This window comes from Anser cygnoides, chromosome 3 (genome assembly GCF_040182565.1).
Source record: "Anser cygnoides isolate HZ-2024a breed goose chromosome 3, Taihu_goose_T2T_genome, whole genome shotgun sequence".
Lineage (NCBI taxonomy): Eukaryota > Metazoa > Chordata > Aves > Anseriformes > Anatidae > Anser > Anser cygnoides.
The window spans coordinates 98,953,002-98,971,475 of NC_089875.1; the positions used below are offsets into that span (position 1 = coordinate 98,953,002).

At 37.7% G+C, this 18,474-nt stretch overlaps 1 protein-coding gene and 1 long non-coding RNA gene across 4 annotated transcripts in view; one reads left to right on the forward strand and one right to left on the reverse strand.

Annotated features, from left to right (window-relative positions):
- The window catches only part of CSMD1 (CUB and Sushi multiple domains 1), a 1,150,295-nt gene that overhangs the window by 261,884 nt on the left and 869,937 nt on the right, over positions 1 to 18,474 (forward strand). The gene's annotated exons all lie outside the window — the stretch shown is intronic.
- LOC106030444 (uncharacterized) lies at positions 4,581 to 17,099 on the reverse strand. Its single transcript, XR_001203736.3, has 3 exons — positions 15,050 to 17,099; positions 6,961 to 7,044; positions 4,581 to 4,696 (listed from the first exon to the last, which is right to left on the reverse strand). It is a non-coding gene; the product is annotated as an uncharacterized lncRNA (long non-coding RNA).

The window sequence follows — 18,474 nt, forward strand, 5'->3', positions numbered from 1 at the left end:
TTGGATATCAGGAAGATATTACATACTTACTATACTTCAAAATGATTGAGACTTCACACATATAGATGACATAACTAGCAATGTTCTCAGAATAAGAGATGTGGTAGTCATAGGGAGCTCAGTCTACAGACGTATGGTGGTGTTAAGCAGCTGTTAAAAAGAGTAACTTGGTATGGTAAAACAAACGAAGTATTGACATTGATGCGATCTCTTTATGCCTAATATCAGGAAAAAAGAAAGGCATTCTAAAACACCTGTGCAATGTCAGTGCTATCCATATTAGACCAAGAACAACAACAAAAAAGATAATAGGTAGAAACTAGTACTGTGGGAATTTAGATGAAATATTATAAATATTTAAAGTTAGTAGGCTAGTATCACCTTACTATTACTGGCTTTATTTTCCTTTGCAAGCAATGGGAGACTGAACATTGAAATATGATTTGGGCATCTTTTCCTATCTTTTATCTTTCCGCTGATGGTGAATTGCTACAAAATAGAAGAAATATGTAAACATCTCTTCTATGTATTCTCAAGTGAATGACCTAGCGTTAGATTCATTCCAAATGTTCCACCTAGGCTATTCTAATGTATTTGACAATTCCTATGATTTCATCTTCCTTTATCTTGGCCTTTGACTGAGGGAGATTTCTGAATGACATTAATGCAGGTGTGAAGATACAGTTTATTACTCTCATCAGCAGTCTGTGACATGTCAGTCCTGAAAGAAAGGAAGATGGCTATTTTGTTATTGTTGAACAAGTTCCAAAAAAAAAAAAAAAAGACAACTCTGTTGGTTTTACTTGTTTTGTCTATATATGTAGTACACCTGTAAGATTTTGTCAACTCTTGATGAGCTAGTTTCATTTTTAAGGGATCAATGACATATAAGTATACAAGTTAAGTATGTGGTAACTAATACTAGTGAGATGTCTTACAATCTGTCTTAGACATTGCCTTGTTTTATCTTTGAAGTTATTTAAAAAATAATAATAAAGGGAAAAATGAAAAAAAAAAACTAAGCCTGCCATATATGGCAAAGCTTTTTGAATAGCATATTCAAACATTCCTTTCAATGCAACTGTTAGTGTAGTTAGACACTTGAGTTATAAACCAATCCATCTGTGACTTGGAGTATAGAAGTAGCAATAATATCATTCTTTTTTTCTCACTAGCGGAAGAAAAAGAGCAAGTAAATGTCTGATGTCATTCTTTGTTATGTGTACAGGTGAGTTTTTCAGATGCACCTTCCAGCATGAGATGTTTAACTCTGAAGCAGAGAACAAAACTAGTGTATGGAAAGGCAGTTTGTAGCTGCTGTGATCCTTTCTACATATTGTTTTATTTAACTGCAAAATGGAGGAAGATCTCCTAAAATACAATGGAAAATAATTATTTGCAGTTCCCTAGGTGGAAAAGCCTATGTTTAAATTGGAAAGTAGCATGGCATAACAGGGGCAGATCTGTGGAGTGAGATAGTTTTCAGGACCCCTGTTGTAGGCATGGGACTCGGAGGCCATAGGGCTAGCTCTGCTGCCGTGAGTGGATGGCAATGCCTGTTTGTGCATGGAACATATTGGGTGGCTTCACTGGGCTCATCTTCCAGTTCAGTTTTGCCCAAAAGCAATCTAGCAGCAAACTGACACCTCCTTGTTGTGCTAAATCCAAGCCTGGTAAGTAGGGATGGTTAGATTTGCTTCAGATACATTCTGATCCAAACTGAAACATTAATTATACACGCACCAGTATATTACTTAAATACATGAGGTAGTGAGTTCAATGCTGCAAAAAGATGTAACTTTTCATAGTGTACATATTTAAACTGTTTAACTCATATTCACAGGACACATGGATGCCAAAATTTTAGAGGGTTCAAAAACTGTGCATACACATTCATGGAAGGAAAATATATATCTAAGGCAATTAAATATAGAAGATGTTAGTTCCGGCTGCAAATATTGCAGAAGAGAAAATGGCTGGGAAAGTTTAACATGGAAAAATTTATTTGAAATTTTTCTAGTCATCCTTGGTTTTCTAGGTACCTGCTATTGATCACTCTCAGAAACTAATGGACAAGGTGTGAACTAGTACAAATAACCTAATATTGACTAACCTCACAATAATGATTTAGACAGCACACAGAATGTAAGTGAAAGTCCAGAAACAACCAGGAAGAATTCTTGCTCAGTCATTATTTCCAAATTGTCTTTTGGAGATAAATGTCCATGTCCAACCGATAAGCTAGAGAGCCTAAGCTTCTGCCTTGGAAACTCAGGTGCCTTAAGACAGGAATAAATGTAGTTCAGGTCCTGCTCTTTGAGAGGCAATAAATACAGCATTTTTCTGTGTAGAACTTTACTTATGTCGCTGTACATTAACTGAGACATCAGGAATTGAAGTCTGCATTTAATTCTAAGTATTTCTGTGATACTAGAACATACTTCTGTCTTCTACTCCTGCTGCTTAAGTTTCAGCAGCAATGTGTAGGATTTGAACTTATAAATGTCTATGTCTAATACAATACCTGGCAATAAATGTATAAATAATAGCTAGTGCTAAAAACTCTTCCTTCCCGTATGATTCAGTGTTTTGCTTATTTATTTGGAAATCCTCCAGTTCAGACTACTCCCTATAGATATCAACTTACATGTATTTTGCTTACTGTGGTGGTTTTACTCAGGTGGGCAGCTGAGTTCCACCATGGCCTCTCTCTCACTCCTCCTCCTCAAAGAGGAAGGGAGGAGAAAATACGACACAAAGAGCTCAGGGTTTGAGATAAGGCTGATTTAATTTAAAGGAAAATGAAGAGGAGAAAAAAAAAAAAAAAAAAAAAAGCAAAGGCCACGCAGAAGCACAGAGAAACAAAATAGCAGTTACTCTCTACCTCCCATCAATGAGCTATGTTCAGCCACGTCCTGGGAAGCAGGGCCTCGATATGCATAGCAGTTTTTCAGGAGGATGGACATTTTCACAACAAGAATCACCTCCCCCCCCCCCCGCCTTCCCCTCTCCCACCTTGTATTGTTGAGTGTGACACCATATGGCATGGAATATCCCTTTGGTTGGTTTAGGTCAGCTGCCCTGGTGATGTCCCCTCCCCATCACGTGCCCACCCCCAGCCTGCTGGCTCTTGGGGGCTTGGAGGGAGTCCTGACGCGGTGCCAGTATTGTGCAGCAATAGACACAACACTGGTATGATACCAGTGCTGTTCTAGCTACAAGTGCAGAGCATGGCACTCTATGCTGCAGGGGAAGTTAGCTCCATCCCAGCCAGACCCAGCACACTTACACTTGAATAAATAAATAAATAGATAGATAGACAGATAGACAGATAAATAAAACTAAAATTGCTCTTCTCAGGTGTTGTGGTTTAACCCGGCTGGCAGCTAAACACCACACAGCCGTTCGCTCACCCTCCCCCCTCCCTCTCTGGGATGGGGGGAGAGAAACGGGAAAGTGAAGCCTGTGAGTTGAGATAAAGACAGTTTATTAAGACAGGAAAATAACAATAACAATAATAATAATAATAGTGATAATGGTAATAGTATTAACAATAATAATGTGTAAGAAAACAAGTGATGCACAATGCAATTGCTCACCACCCGCTGACCGATGCCCAGCCTATCCCCGAGCAGCCGGCCCCCCACCCCGGCCAGCCACCCCTATATATTGTTTAGCATGACGTCAGATGGTATGGAATAGCCCTTTGGCCAGTTTGGGTCAGCTGTCCTGGGTCTGTCCCCTCCCAGCTCCTGCTGCACCCCCAGCCTGCTCGCTGGCAGGACAGAGCGAGAAGCCGAAAAGTCCTTGGCCTGGTGTAAACACTGCTCTGCAACAATTAAAACATCAGCATGTTATCAGCGCTCTTCTCATCCTAATCCAAAACATAGCACCCTACCAGCTACTATGAGGAAAATTAACTCTGTCCTAACTGGAACCAGGACATCAGGAAATCTGTAAAATCCTCACAGCTATATCCTCACTACAAATATGCAAGGCTTATAAGAAGCTTGCTTATGGCTTCCCGTAAGAATGAGGCAAATTCAGTCCAATTTAAGGGTCAACTGAGGGATTTTAAAAAATATATCTGTAATAATACGAAGTAATTAATGTTTAATGTAGATGGAAAGCTTTACTGAAGATTACTCTTTGGATGTCCCAAGAAGTTCCTTTAAATCAATTACCTATAAATAGAACAATTATTAATAGAACAGATGGAATGGTAATCATCTGTGCTTTGCTCTGCTGAGAATTAAAGAATGATAATTTTAAAGAACTAATATCTGGAAATGTTAAATTTGTAAAATATGGAAAAAAGTGGAGAAAAAAAAAAGAATTAAATGTATGTTTGTATATTTCTTCATGTATTGTTTGAGAACATGTAAGAAGAAAATTATTCTAAGGGTTAATCACTTTCCATGGCAGCTGATTTTTGACTGAGCATACTAACTTTCCCTACCATTTAAGCCTTTTCCCGCAAAAAGATTGCTTACAAAATTATGATGTCACTCTGTATAATGAAGTTGTCTCTTTTTATTCAAGGTGTTTGGACTTATTTTGCAGAGCAGAAAATGAAGTATCTGTGACAGTGAGACAATGATTTCGCTGATGTGGATGATGCTGGTAGAAGTGATAGGGATTGCTTATTTAGTATTTATTTGGTTTCTGTAGAGAATCTTCTGCCTGGGTTCTGCACCTAGCAAATTGCACAATATTTACTTTAGACACTTAAAAATAAATTGAGCATAACTGTATAAAATATTTCTCTGGAGTACTTGTGAGCAGTTTCTCATTTGTTACAATGTAATAAAGAATGTGAGATCCTTCCATGTTTCAGTACAAGTGTAACTCTTTCCAAATGAAAGGGCTTACAAGCAAAATACGTTTCTATGTATCAAAAATTTTCAGAAATATTCCTGACCTAAAATTTGCATGTAAAAAGCTACCAAAGTTTGTGGGTGTATTTCAGATACAGTTATTTCCAAATTTGAAAGGATCAAATATGTGAGACAATCTAGAATCCTTAAAAAAAATGTAATACAGCATGATTATGTTAAAATTTAATATAGAATGCCATTAATTCTTTCGTAACTGAAATTATACATGCTGAAAGCCGGATATTATGAAGCTCGTTCTTCTAGCCATAGAGTAACTTTCTACACTGATATAGTGGCAGTATAAGAACTGCTATATTATTATTGCTGTTCTATGGCATATTTTTATGATGCCGCATGTTATAAATAACAGGTAACTAATAATAGTTATAAAATAAAATATGTTCCTTTCTTTCTGTTAATCCAGACTAGCTAACATTTTTGATAACCCCAGGAAAGAAGTTATTCAAGTAAGTAACAAAAAACATCTTTAAACTCTTGCAGTTCTTATCAACTCTGTAGACAGATGTAGCAGGGTGAAAATTGTTCAGTTTTTCTTATTATGCAGTTTACTCTTCTTTCCCCAGATGGACTATTCAGATTGCTGTGACTACATTATTCACAGATTAAAAATCAGTAATTGTAATTGTGATTATTGTTTTGTTTAGACAGTTACCTCCCTCCAGGTCACTATGCACTTCCAGTATTAATGATGTGTTTTGAGACAAAAACTGATGTATTTTACATATTGATGATCTTGAAAAAAAGATTTCCAAAATCAAGATTTTCCTGTGTTAGAGCATCTTTAGGCAATTTTTGAAACTTTGTTTTTAAGCAGTGCTAATCTCCAACAGCACCCACTGTTTCTTATTAAATAAATTTCCTTATTTTAGTTTTAAATGAAATATAGTCAATGTACTTCACAGATTCTCTGTTAAGCTTTGTTACTGTAGCTTTAAACAAAACAAAAACAAAGAAACAAACAAAAAGGTGCATTGGAAATTAAGAATATTAGATAGATACTAACAGGTCATATGTTCTGATTCTACTCAGCTATTGTGGAATTTTGAAGTAGTTTATGACTGAATCAGTGTCTTTTAATGGTGGCATAATGGTGACTCCATTTTCAGTGGTGCCCAATTACAGGACAATGGGCAGAAACTGGAAAACAGGAGGCGCCAACAGGAAGTATGTCTTTACTGTGCAGGTGATGGAGCACTGGCACAGGCTGCCTAGAGAGGCTGTAGAGTCTCCTACTTGGAGATCTTCAGAAGCCACCTGGACATGGGCCTGGGCACCCTGCTCTGGGTGGCCCTGCTTGGGCAGGGGTTGGACCTGATGGGCTCCAGAGGTCCCTGCTAGCCTCAGCCATTCTATGAGTTTTAATATAGTTTCTGCTAAGTTTTAGTGTATTCTTCTGCAACATGCTTCCTAATGAAAAGAGAAGATTCTTCAGGTGCATTGATTCCGTTTGCTAACTGTAGAGGCCCATATGTTTGTTTTCACTGCTGTCAAGGTAGTCTCTGTTAACTGACTCAGAATTGTTTTTACCTAGACTGGATCATGACCTGCTTCCTGAGTCAGTGTTCACAAATTACAGATTAGGAACATTTCACACACAGTTTTATTCCAAAGTACAGTGAAGATAGAAATATGCTTGGAATTGCCACCAAAATAATATTTAAAAACAAAACAAAACAAGTGGGTTCCTTGTCATTAAGTAAAAGCAATATAAGACAGACGATACATAATAAATATCATAGAACTAGAAAATTTATGTAGGTATAATGAAAGGTAAAAATATTTTGTTAGTTACATTGAAGTTTTTTAACATGATAAAGTATTTCAGAGCACCATTGCAAATACTGTGTTAAAAGATTTCTCAAACTAATATTACTTTTTATTTTATTTTATTTTATTTTATTTTATTTTATTTTATTTTATTTTATTTTTATTTTATTTTATTTATTTTATTTTGTTTTATTGTATTTTGAGAGAGAAAGGACAGATAATAGCAAATATTTGTTTATTATTAGAGATTTATCAGTACAGTGTTGTTTGAGTAGACATGGTACAAACCACTTACCTTGTAGCACACCTAATGAAAAGCTATGAAATGAAGTCCAAGCTTTCTGATGCCAAGAGTAGTCTTTCCATTGATTTCTGCAGGCTGTGGATCAGATCTCAGACAGTCATTCACATAATACACATTTACACACATTTTTTGACCTGATACTCTACTGCTAATGAGGTGCTTTAATCATGACAGAAATATTAACTGTGCATACCAAAGATATCTTTACAGAATTTCCTAATATCAATTAATATTTCCATAAAAAGGGAAGATCTGGCATCTTGTGAATAAAAGCTTTCAAAAGCAAAATTAAATATATTCATCACCCAAATTTATGTAGCACAGAGAAACTGACATCTGTATCCACTTATATGCATCATAAACAGCTTCCTAATAAATTCATATTAAAATATCCCCATGTTTCAAGTTCTTGTTGGATGCTGTTCTTTCTACACTGTACTGATTGCAGTGATATTCAGGGTGAGATGCAGAAATGGCAGGATGAGTTTTCTTCCCACGAAGCTGCATGATAAAATGAGTGTTCAGAAAAATATTTTATAATTAATGCTGCCTGAACAAAAAGGGCATCACGTCACTGTTCAGAGATGACAGACCCTATTTCACTGGCTAGACTACACATCCATTATTGTGTACAGTTGTAAGCACCTCAGTAACGGAAATAACTGAATAAATTGGAAAGAAAAAGGAAAAAAATGGAGAAATATGCAAACACTCCATGGATTAAGGAGGATAGATTATAGACATAAAGACTGTTACATGTAATAGAAGAAATTTCCACAAGCTGTGCAGATTTTTGCTAATAGTAACTGTATTATTTCAGTATTTGAATTTACTGGCTGGAACAGGATTAAAGGAATAGTTTACAAAATATCTGTTTTACAGACATCCTTCTAACTGCCTTTCATCAGTTAGTACGTACTTCCAGTGGCCCCTTTCCAACTTTTTATTACCAATTTCTCCTATCCCCTCAGTAACTCCATCTCTAATATGGTCAATGGTCTGCTACTATAAAATAGTTCAATATTTGGCTTAAGGATAATGTATTAATTTTTGCAGTGCTAACAGAGAGTGTTCATGTATATGTTTGCATATACAAAAGTACGCATATATAACGTTTTTAGAGTGGTTTGTTTTTTCTCTGAAAAAAATGCCAAGAAGTTATGTGGAACAAATAAAACATAAGAAAATTCTAACAAGCCTTTCTCACACAAAGGATGTGTGAGAAAATCAAGCTCACAAAAATTTAAATTATGAAAATAAATCTGTCTAAAATTCTGTATACTCACACAAACCCAAATCCACACCCACACCAATACTTGTGGGAATCAGCTTGATACAGTGTTCAATCGGTTTTCATGGTTTTCTTTTTCTTTTGTTTTGTTTTGTTTAAATATGGTTCCTGATATATTTAGTGAAATACAGACACATAACAGACAACTGTGTGTAAATCAGAGACTTCCTTAGATTGAGTATTTGATTTTGCAATCAAAACATTTTTCTAGCATGGATTTTATGCTACTAATTGTAATTATAGCATAGCTAAACTGAAAGTCGCTCTGCAGTGGAAGGATATTTAAAATTAGTCCTACATTTTCTGCACTATGTTAATTATTACCAAGTTTCATGTCCTTTTTTATTTTATTTATTTATTTATTTATTTATCTATTTGTGCATGTTTCCAGCTTCTGTTTGCATTCATCCTTTTTTTTTCAGTTGTAATTGACCATGAATGGCTTCTGGCTCTGATCGTGAGTCTTGCTCTTAGCTGCTTTTTATCATTTTAAGGATTTTACTGCTAAACTTAATTTGCTAATTTGTTTCTTTCGCTGACTGCCAGTATTCGATATTATCCTTTGGTCCATTTCTTCACTTAAATCCTTTGCCCACTGTTTTTTTTTGTTTGTTTGTTTTGTTTTGTTTTGTTTTTATCTATTATTCAGAGAGTGAACAATAGATTTTTCTTTCTTTAGAAAAAAAAAATACATTTTTATTCTTTAAAAACTGGGCAAATAAACAAGCCCAACCAACCAACCCTCAAACCCTCCTGTTTTACTTGATGATCTTTCAAATGAGTCTTCTGTTTAAATTCTACATCTTTACAATAGCAACCTGTTGTGACTATCCTCTTTCATTTCTTTTCATTTATTGTTAATTTAATCTGAGTATACAGAGAATAGACACATTCCGCTTTGTTGCTTTTTTGATAATTTTTCCTTTTTCTTCTGAATGATTATTGATTATATAATAGTCACTTTTATGATAGTCATGTCTAGACTCGTTTGCCAGCTTCCATGTCTGAACAGTTTACAGAAATGCAATATTTATTGAGCTTTATTATCCAGTGCTTTCACTTAACATAAATGACCTGTGGGAGGAAAGGCTCACCAGTGGTGTCATTGAGGTGATGTGAAGTCTGCCCTTTATCAAATTAGAATGGGAGAACGGATTATTCTAATTCTTATCAATCCTTAATGTATACCTCCCTTCATTTTTTTTGAAAGGAAAAAAAAAAAGATATATATATATGCCTTGAAGGAAAGAAAAGAAGTAAAAGCTAAACTTAAAACTCAGAATGTATTCTATTTATTTCTCTGTGGGGAACATCAGGAAGAATTTTATTTATTCAGGAAAATTATAAGGTAAATAGAGAGGAGTACTCTGAAAGCACCTTGGTGGTCATTCTGTATGCTGACTAGTCATTCACAGTTAAATGGATATTTAAGCTTGAAGAAACGTACTGGAGAGTTCTGTCAACAGTTCCTGACTGAGGCTTCCAGGGGCAATGTTATCCAACCGTAAGACGGCTACAGTCTATTGGGAACAGCATTTACAAGCTGTTCATACTGGTAGGATCAGAAAACCAAGTCTGATTTGTGGTAAAAGCTCTAGGGCATGTTTATACTATCTGCTTTACTGTCACTGAAATATTAATCTGGGTGTTCAAAAAAGTGACCTAATGCCTTGAGTTAAGAAATTAATCTGAAATAAGTAAAATAAGGTAAAATAATAGTTGTTTTTCTTTTTTTCCTTTCCTTTTTTTTTTCTTTTTTTTCCATTAGTCCACAGCTATGTGATGTTCTGGAATCATTAGATAAATTTTAATTAGCAAAGTGGAATTCAGTGAGAACTACAAAGTCAAAACAAAAATATAAGAATGTTTGAGTTTCAGCTTTATCTGTTCTACTGGTTTGGAACAGTTAAATCAAAAGCTTAATTTTTCTTAGAACATGCCTATAAATCTATTTCATGTTATTGTGCACTCAGATGATTTTCCATCCCTCAATGTTCAACAGGCTGCTCAGAGCTCAGTGTGTAATACTGTCATGGCCCAAAAAGACAGGCAAAACCCCAAACCCCTCAATTAGATCCTAAATGGGAATCTTCCCTTTCTTCCTGCTATTCTGCCTGAGATGTTTTTGTTAGGCCTATTGCAGGGGTATCTCAGAGACCTTCCATGAATTTTATAAGATGGGAAATTCCCAGTTCAATGTGCACTCCTAAAGATTTGGGGAGCTGAGGAGGAGGGTCAGAGCTACTACAGCACAGTGCCCAAATTTGCAAACACATGACCTGGTAAAGAACTGCTCTGTTGTTCTTAGGGCTTCTCGTGTTTGCAAAACTAGCCCCACTGCAAGCATAAGGAAGAAAAGCTGATTTTATGTTTTCATTCCAAACTGTTATTTTTAAAAAGTGATTGTTTAATCTATATCAGTCTTTAAAATCTGCTATTTTATTTGCCCCCACAAAAATTTGCAAATGTTAAATTCAATACCCTTAAGTATTCCTTCTTCTCTTCCCCCCACCTCTCAGCAGTAAACAAGATTATTTTCAACTTTTCATAAATTAGCTTTTAATTCTCAAGCTACCATCTCATATGATTTCTGATTTTTCTAATTCATTAACTCATTTTATATATGTTATAGTCATTGAATCAGACAAATGTTCATGTAGTCCCAATTCTGTTTGTAATGAAAATCTTACTATGTTCCTACCTGAAGAAAAGATTACTGTCTAATACTTAAGTGTTTTTTTAGGCATTCTCTGAAACAGCCCTTAGTTTTTACCAGGTGTCCATATAATTTAGACGGAGCATTCTTCTTACATATGTTTCCTTTACCCAAGGAAAGGTAAAGAACACTTTGCTTATTTAGAAAGTCAAGTAACTGTCCCAGTACTGTAACAGAAAAACTTGATTAGGGGATTAAGGCATCCATGTAAAGTCATTTATAGCTCAAGGCTCAAAAGAAACATCAAGATATTTTTTTTCTTGGTGGCATCATACCCCTGTCCCCCAAAGATCTCTATATAAGTCACCTAATAACCAGTCATGAGAAGGCAAATTTCCAAATATAGGATATCAGCCTGGCAAACAAGGGTCTTTTTTGCCTCCAACAAGTTGCATAAAACCTTGAGTTGCCTGTGGATAAGCAAAGCTTCTACAAAGGTTGCTTCACATTACTTAAGCTGTTCAGTTTCCATGTTCTTCAAGAAACATTCCTTTTTCAGACCAATTCTTGTTTTATGTCTTTATAACTTAAAAAAAAAAAAAAAAAAGCTCTGTGAAATTATATATGTTAATAATGTCATTATGTGTGGGACAGTATTTTTTTTCTTTGTTTATGTTTCTGCACTAAAGAACACCTATGTTTTATAGTGTTATTTATGTTCTTTGATGAATCATGGATGAAGTTCTGGAGTACAAGAGGAAATGGTATTAAAAATAGGAACTTCTGATATTTTTTTCTTGTGCACAGGATGTGTTAGAGTTGCAAATACTATATCTGTCCCTGTTCTTAGTGAGAATAAAATGCTACGTTAAAGCAGAATTGTCAAATGTTATTCTGTTTTAGCAAGTATGTGCAAACTAGATAGCTGAAATACTTTGTGTAAGTTGTGTACACAGAAATTAAGATACTTGCTTCTATCTCAGCATTTTTACACATCTTTCCCATGGTCTTTTAATGAACTATGAAATTTCTTCTTTCTATGAATTGTGATGTTCTATGTACTGATTTGCTTTCTGAAACACATTAGTAATCTGAAAAAAACACCAACCATACCAAAGTTCAGCTTTCATCCAATGATATTTAATTAGAAATCTTTTTGATGTTCAAAGCATTTAGGGAGGTTAGATGTTAATATTTTTTCAGCTTGGCTGGGACTTTTATATATGAGACACTGGATCAGAAGATTACAGAGACCTTCATTTTTAAAACTACTTTTTAAAACACATTTTTCTATAGTGCAGAGTATCTAGTCACATTGTAAAGGTCACATAACCTGGTGAAAGTACTTTTATCACAATTCTTGAAAAAGGTGGATGTATTTCAGTTGTGTTCTCTGACCTAGCTCAAAAATGAGAGGACTTTTTCATCTCTAAGAAAAAAAGGGCATTTCTCATCTCAGCAATAGAGGTGTTCCAATTTACATTTACTACAGATTTATCATATCATAGCTCTATTTCATAGGCTTACAACAATGACCTGCTCTGTCTTTGGTATATTTTTTCAGTTAGAATGGTTGGGGTGTGCATTATATTTATGTTTACAAAATAGCATTTACTTTAAAGGAAATGCTCATTTAAATTAGAATCCAGTTTTTAAATTCTTTCAGAAACCCAAGGAATTAGTCAAGAGGGGTGTGAACTACAGTGTGCAATCCCTGATTCTACTAGTATATTGTTATAAATGATATATCATCATATATATATAAATGATAAATCATCATAGAATCAGTCACAGAACCATGGAATGGCTTGGGTTGGAAAGCACCTTAGAGATCACCTAGTTCCAACCTTCCTGCCAAGGGCAGGGATGCCACCCACTAGATCAGGTTGCTCAGGGCCTCATCCAACCTGGTCTTGAACACCTCCAGGGATGGAGCATCCACAACTTCTCTGGGCAACCTGTTCCATTGCCTCACCACCCTCTGAGTAAAGAATTTTCCCCTAATATCTAATCTAGTTAGTTTAAAACCTCATTTAGTTTAAAATTATTCCCCCTTGTCCTATCACTCTCTGCCCATGTAAAAAAAATCACTCTCCATCTTTTTTATAACCTCTGTTAAGTACTGAAAGGCCACAACAGGTCTCCCTAGAGTCTTCTCCAGGCTGAATGTCCCCAGCTCCCTCAGCGTGTCTTCATAGGAGAGGTTCTCCAGCCCTCTTATCATCCTTGTGGCCCTCCTCTGGACCATTCTAATGGATCCCCATCCTTCTTGTGCTAGGGACCCCTGACCTGGACACAGCACTCCAAGTGGGTTCTCAGAAGAGCAGAGCAGAGGGGAACAATCACCTCCATCAACCTACTGGCCATGCCTCTGCTGATGCAGCCCAGGATGCAGTTGGCCTTCTGGGCTGCAAGAGTGCACTGTCAGCTCATGTGAAACTTTTTATCCACAAGAACCCCCAAGTCCTTCTCTGCAGGGCTGCTCTCCATGAGTTCTCCCAGTCTATACTTATGTTTGGGATTGCCCTGACCAAGGTGCAGCACCTTGTTCTTGGACTTGTTGAACCTCATTAGGTTTACATGGGCCCAATTCTCAAGCTTGTCCAGGTCCCTTTGGATGGCTTCCCTTCCTTCTGCTGTATCAGCTGCACCACTCAGCTTGGTGTAGTCTGCAAACTTGCTGAGGGTTTACTCGATCCCACTGTCTATATAATTAACAAAGATATTAAACAACACTGGTCCCAAGACGGACCTGTGAGGGACCCCACTCATCACAAGCCTTTACCCGGACATAGAGCTGTTGACAGCAACTCTCTGGCTGCGCCTATTGAGACAATTCCTTATCCACCAAATAATCCTTTCAAAACCATCTCTCTCCAGTTTGGAGATCAGGATGGGGGACTGTGTCAAAGGCCTTACAGAAGTCCAGTTAGATGACATTGGTTGGTCTTTCCCCTTTGCATGGGCCTTGACACTGCTTCCAGGAGGATCTGTTCCATGATTTTCCCAGGCACAGAGCTGATGCTTATTGGTCTGTAGTTTCCCCGGTCTTCCTTTCTACCCTTTTGAAAAAATAGGAGTGATGTTTCCCTTTTTCCAGTCACTGGGGACTTCACCTGACTGCCATGACTCATCCACTAAGGGATCTCATCCACTAGTTCTTTAAACAGTTGGAAGCTTGCTCCTCTAGAGTTCAGGGTCCTGACTTTGCTCTTCATCAGGTCCATATTCCTTGAGATGATGAACGCAACCAGGGTGTGATCACTGCAGCCCAAGTTGCCTCCAGTCTTAAACTCTTTCATAAGTTCATCTGCATTGGTGAGCATCAGATCCAGTAACGTTTCTCCTCTGGTTGGTCTGTCTAATACCTGGACCAGGAATTTATCTTTGACATGCTCCAGGAGTCTCCTGGATTGCTTACAGACTGCTGTGTAGCTTTTCCAGCTTTTCCAGCTTTTTTTTCTTCCTTCAGGCCGAGGAGGACATCCAGATCTGGGTGGTCAAAACCCTCATTAGGATGAGAGCCTGTGAGCATGATGCTTCTTGTAGTTGAAGCAAGAAGGCCTCATCAATTGCCCTTGATCAGGCAGCCTGTAGTAGACCCCAACAACAAGGTGTCCTTTATTGGTCTGATACTTAACTTTTACCAACATGCTCTCAACCTGCCCGTGGCTGTTTCTCAGAGGCAGCTCTTTGCAATCTACCCATGTCTTAACATAGAGGGCAACACCTCTGGCCCTCCTTTCCTGCCTGTCTCTCCTAAAAAGCCTTCAGTTGCAGCGTTTTACTTGTGTGATCTGTCCCAATATGTTTCTCTGATAGCAATTAGGTCATAGTTTTTGAATTACACCATTGTTTCCAACTCCTCCTGCTTGTTTCCCATGCTGTGTGCATTAGTGTAGAGGCATTTCAGCTGGGATGTTGGCCACACCACCTTTTTAGAGTAGCCCTCCCAAATTCCTTTGGGACAATTCGCAGGTATTTCCCTGTTGTTTCCTAAAGTGTTGGTGTTTCCAGGTGGTGTTTCCAGTTTCCTACATCACTCAGAGGTACATCCCTTCCCCCACAGAATCTAGTTTAAAGCTCTGCTAATGAGTTCAGGCAGCTTGCTGCCCAGAAAGCTCTTGCCCCACCTGGTCATGTGTTTCCCATCTGGTGTCAGCATGCCCTGTCTCTCAAAGGTGCATCCGAGGTCATAGAACCTAAAACTCTGAGCACGGCACCAGCCATGAAGCCATTCATTCTCTTGATCCATTCATCTCCTTTTTCTAGGGTCTCAGTCTCCAACTGGGAGGATAGAGAAGAATCCTGTCAACATCTTTCCAAGGGATATATTCTGATATTTCAGAGTCTCCTTATGGCAGCCTCATTTGACCCTATGTGAAAGAGTAGGAATGGGTCGTAGTCTTCTGGCCACACCGGGCTTGGTAGCCTCTTTGTGATGTCACAAATGCAAGCCCTGGGAAGGCAGCAAACCTCTCTGGAGAGATTATCCAGGCAGCAAATGGGTCCCTCAGTGCCTCTCAGAGAGGAATATCTAATTACTAACACCCTTTATGGTTTGGGGGGATTTTTTTGTTGCACTTGTTCTAATACAGGTAGTTGGTTAGACCAACTTTGTACAGTTGTTCTTTCCTGGCTCCTTGCCATTACTCACTGACTCTTTTTTTCCAGCCCCAGAGCATCATATCTGTTGCATAGGGGCACCTCAGGGGCAAGGGTGAGACTCCTCCTCCTGCTCTGAGCAGAGACAAGGGACCAGTCTCCCTTGTCTTGTAAGTCAGTCACGTCTGTCAGTTCGGGCCTGAAAGCCTTCCCCTTGCCAGGACCTAAGGCAGGGCTGTCTCCCAGCCTGTATCAGAGCACAATACTGAGCATCGATCTCTCACTTGGATTCCTGGATACTGTGCTGCCTGGTGAGATCCTCTCACAACATGTCAATGAGCTCAAAAAGTTCATCCAGCTGGCACACTTGTATCATCGGCACCCACCTCTGCCTTCAGGCCGAGGAGGACATCCAGATTCTGGAGTTCTCTGCAACTGAGGGCCTGGGCAGCCCTGTTGGTCCTCAGAGGTCTGTTTGGGTGTAGGCCTGGTTTCAGCCTCAGCCTGGCTGTTGCAGTGGGTGGACACCATTTCTGTTTCAGTAGGAGGCTGCTTCTTGTTGCTCACAGAATAGAAGTGGCACACCTCCTGCCTTCCCTGTGTGCCCTCCCATACGATTTAAAATGCTACCCTTTTCTACAATGTCTCTCTTCTTTAGATAAGATAGTTTCATTTAGCATTTTGACTCCCTTTAAATCTTGTGAATCCGTTTTAAATACATTGCAAATAGCTGAGGATTTTACTCTGGAGGCATAGAATATGTTCACAAATAGTTTGCTGCTCTTCATTGTAATTTAATGATACAAGTTACTGAAACCTGTGTCCATATAATTAATCTAGTTTGTGTGTACAATGATTATTAAAGTCTGCTGAACATTTCTGTTTTATGTTAACTGCCTCTGAGAAGGTGATGACATGAATTTCATAGCGAGCAAGTTGGGAAAACCATCTGTTTATAATTTTTAATGTAATTTTGCATTGACTGCAAGGTGAGTTTCTAGGAAGTATACTAAAAAAAAAAAAAAAGACGCAAATAAAATTACCACTACAGAGCTGAGCAATAAAATCATTACTATTGAATCATAGGTTATATGAAAGAAATCTGAAGGTCAGTTTGTTCTAAAATATTCCCTCAGGATATCGTTTCCTGAGTATGTGTTGGAAACATTTAATAATCATTGAACTTATACACGTTTAGTGGCACAGTTATGGTGAGAGCTAGCACGGCAAATGTTGCAAACTCATAGAAATAACTCGAATTTGCTCTCAGATGTAAAAAAGTAAAAACAAAAACAAACAAACGAAACCAAAAACAAACAAGCAAACAAAACTACCAAAACAACACAGGAAACTGATAATTCCTTGTTGTTTGAAACAGAATAGGAATTCAGACATTCTGTCTGGTGAGGGAGAAGGAAAGAAATACAGTAATAACTATCTCTGAAAGCCAAGTCTTGTAAGACATTAGGTTTTTGTTAGCTAACACTGAGTGAGATGACAATCATGTGTGTAGACAAATGAGAATAAGGTTGAAAACATCCTGTTCATTCAGTAAGAGGTGCCTTCTGTCAAGGCAGGGAGATACTGAGAATAAGAGTAAGCTTTAAACCTGTCCATAAAATGTAACATTTAGTGAAGTGAGGTGCTTCTAGGGATTTAAGGACAGAGTGCAGAATTGTATCCAGAAGAAAGATGTATGCCATCTATCCTCATTAATGCCTCATTTTAAAGGTTTAATAAATGCTAGATATGTCTTTTGGTGACACACTTGAGGAAGAAGGGGAGATAATATTTGCTAAAAGCCCCCAGAGTCAGTTACTGTCAAAGTTAGAAGAAATAAGTTAAATAGGCCCTAGTGTTAGGAAGACTACTTCATTAACAGAAATTTAGGTTAACTTTTCCTTTCCAAGTATTACTCAGTGTACATTTTTCTCTTTGAGGAAAAGGTGATGTGTCCAGGCAGTCCCATTCCCCTCTCTCCTGTCCCCACATACATCCCTGCTCTTTAATATAGCCTGCAACAAGGATCCAGGTGTTCAGTATTCAGCTCTGGTAGCTTGTTGGGGGAACAGGAGCATTTCAGGAGAATATCCTAACCATGGTGGCTGTGAGGGGGCATCCAGATGAGGATGGTGATACCTTTTCTGTTGAAGCTGTCCCAAAGTTTAGCAAAAAATTTAAGGAAATCTGGGTCTAAGATTGCATATAAAAGTCATTGAATAAAATTCAGAAAAGTGAGGGGGAAGGGCAAGTATTATGAGAAGTCCAAAAAGCCTGAAGAACACTTCCAACCTCTGCCAATTAAGAAGGAAATAATTCCACTAATGGTGCCTTATATACAATGTAAGACATTTTCTGTGTTTTTGAACGTACAAAGTAATTGACGGCTATAATTATGTTTAGCCATATGATTCAAATGAATAAAACCCCATGACTGCAGTACAAGGTGTCTTGCAAAGAGCGTAGCTGTTAAAAACAAATTGGACTGCCAGTGAGAGTTATTGAATTTAGGACCTTTCTTATAAAGATGGAATAGCTAATGAGAAAATGAGTGTTCTGGATCCAAGGTGATGTGCCCGCACCATTTGAACACTGCGGTCCTGGCTGGAAATGTTTTGTCCTGAAAAAGGGGCATGTTTTTGTCTTTTGTTAAGGACTTTCCTGATAAAATAAACCTCTATGTATGTATAAATGCAATCTCCCCCCATATCTCAAGTTGGAATTTATACATATATGTTTAGATCTAAAAATGTAAATTTAATATATTTATGTGGGAAAATAAGATACATCCATTTGTGTTAGCTGCAGTCAATCTATCAGCACTGACACTGAAATAGTTTGTAGATTGTGGGAGAAGTATTTGTTGTGGTTTAACCCAGTCGGCAGCTAAACACCACACAGCCGTTCGCTCACCCTCCCCCTTCCCTCTCTGGGATGGGGGAGAGAAACGGGA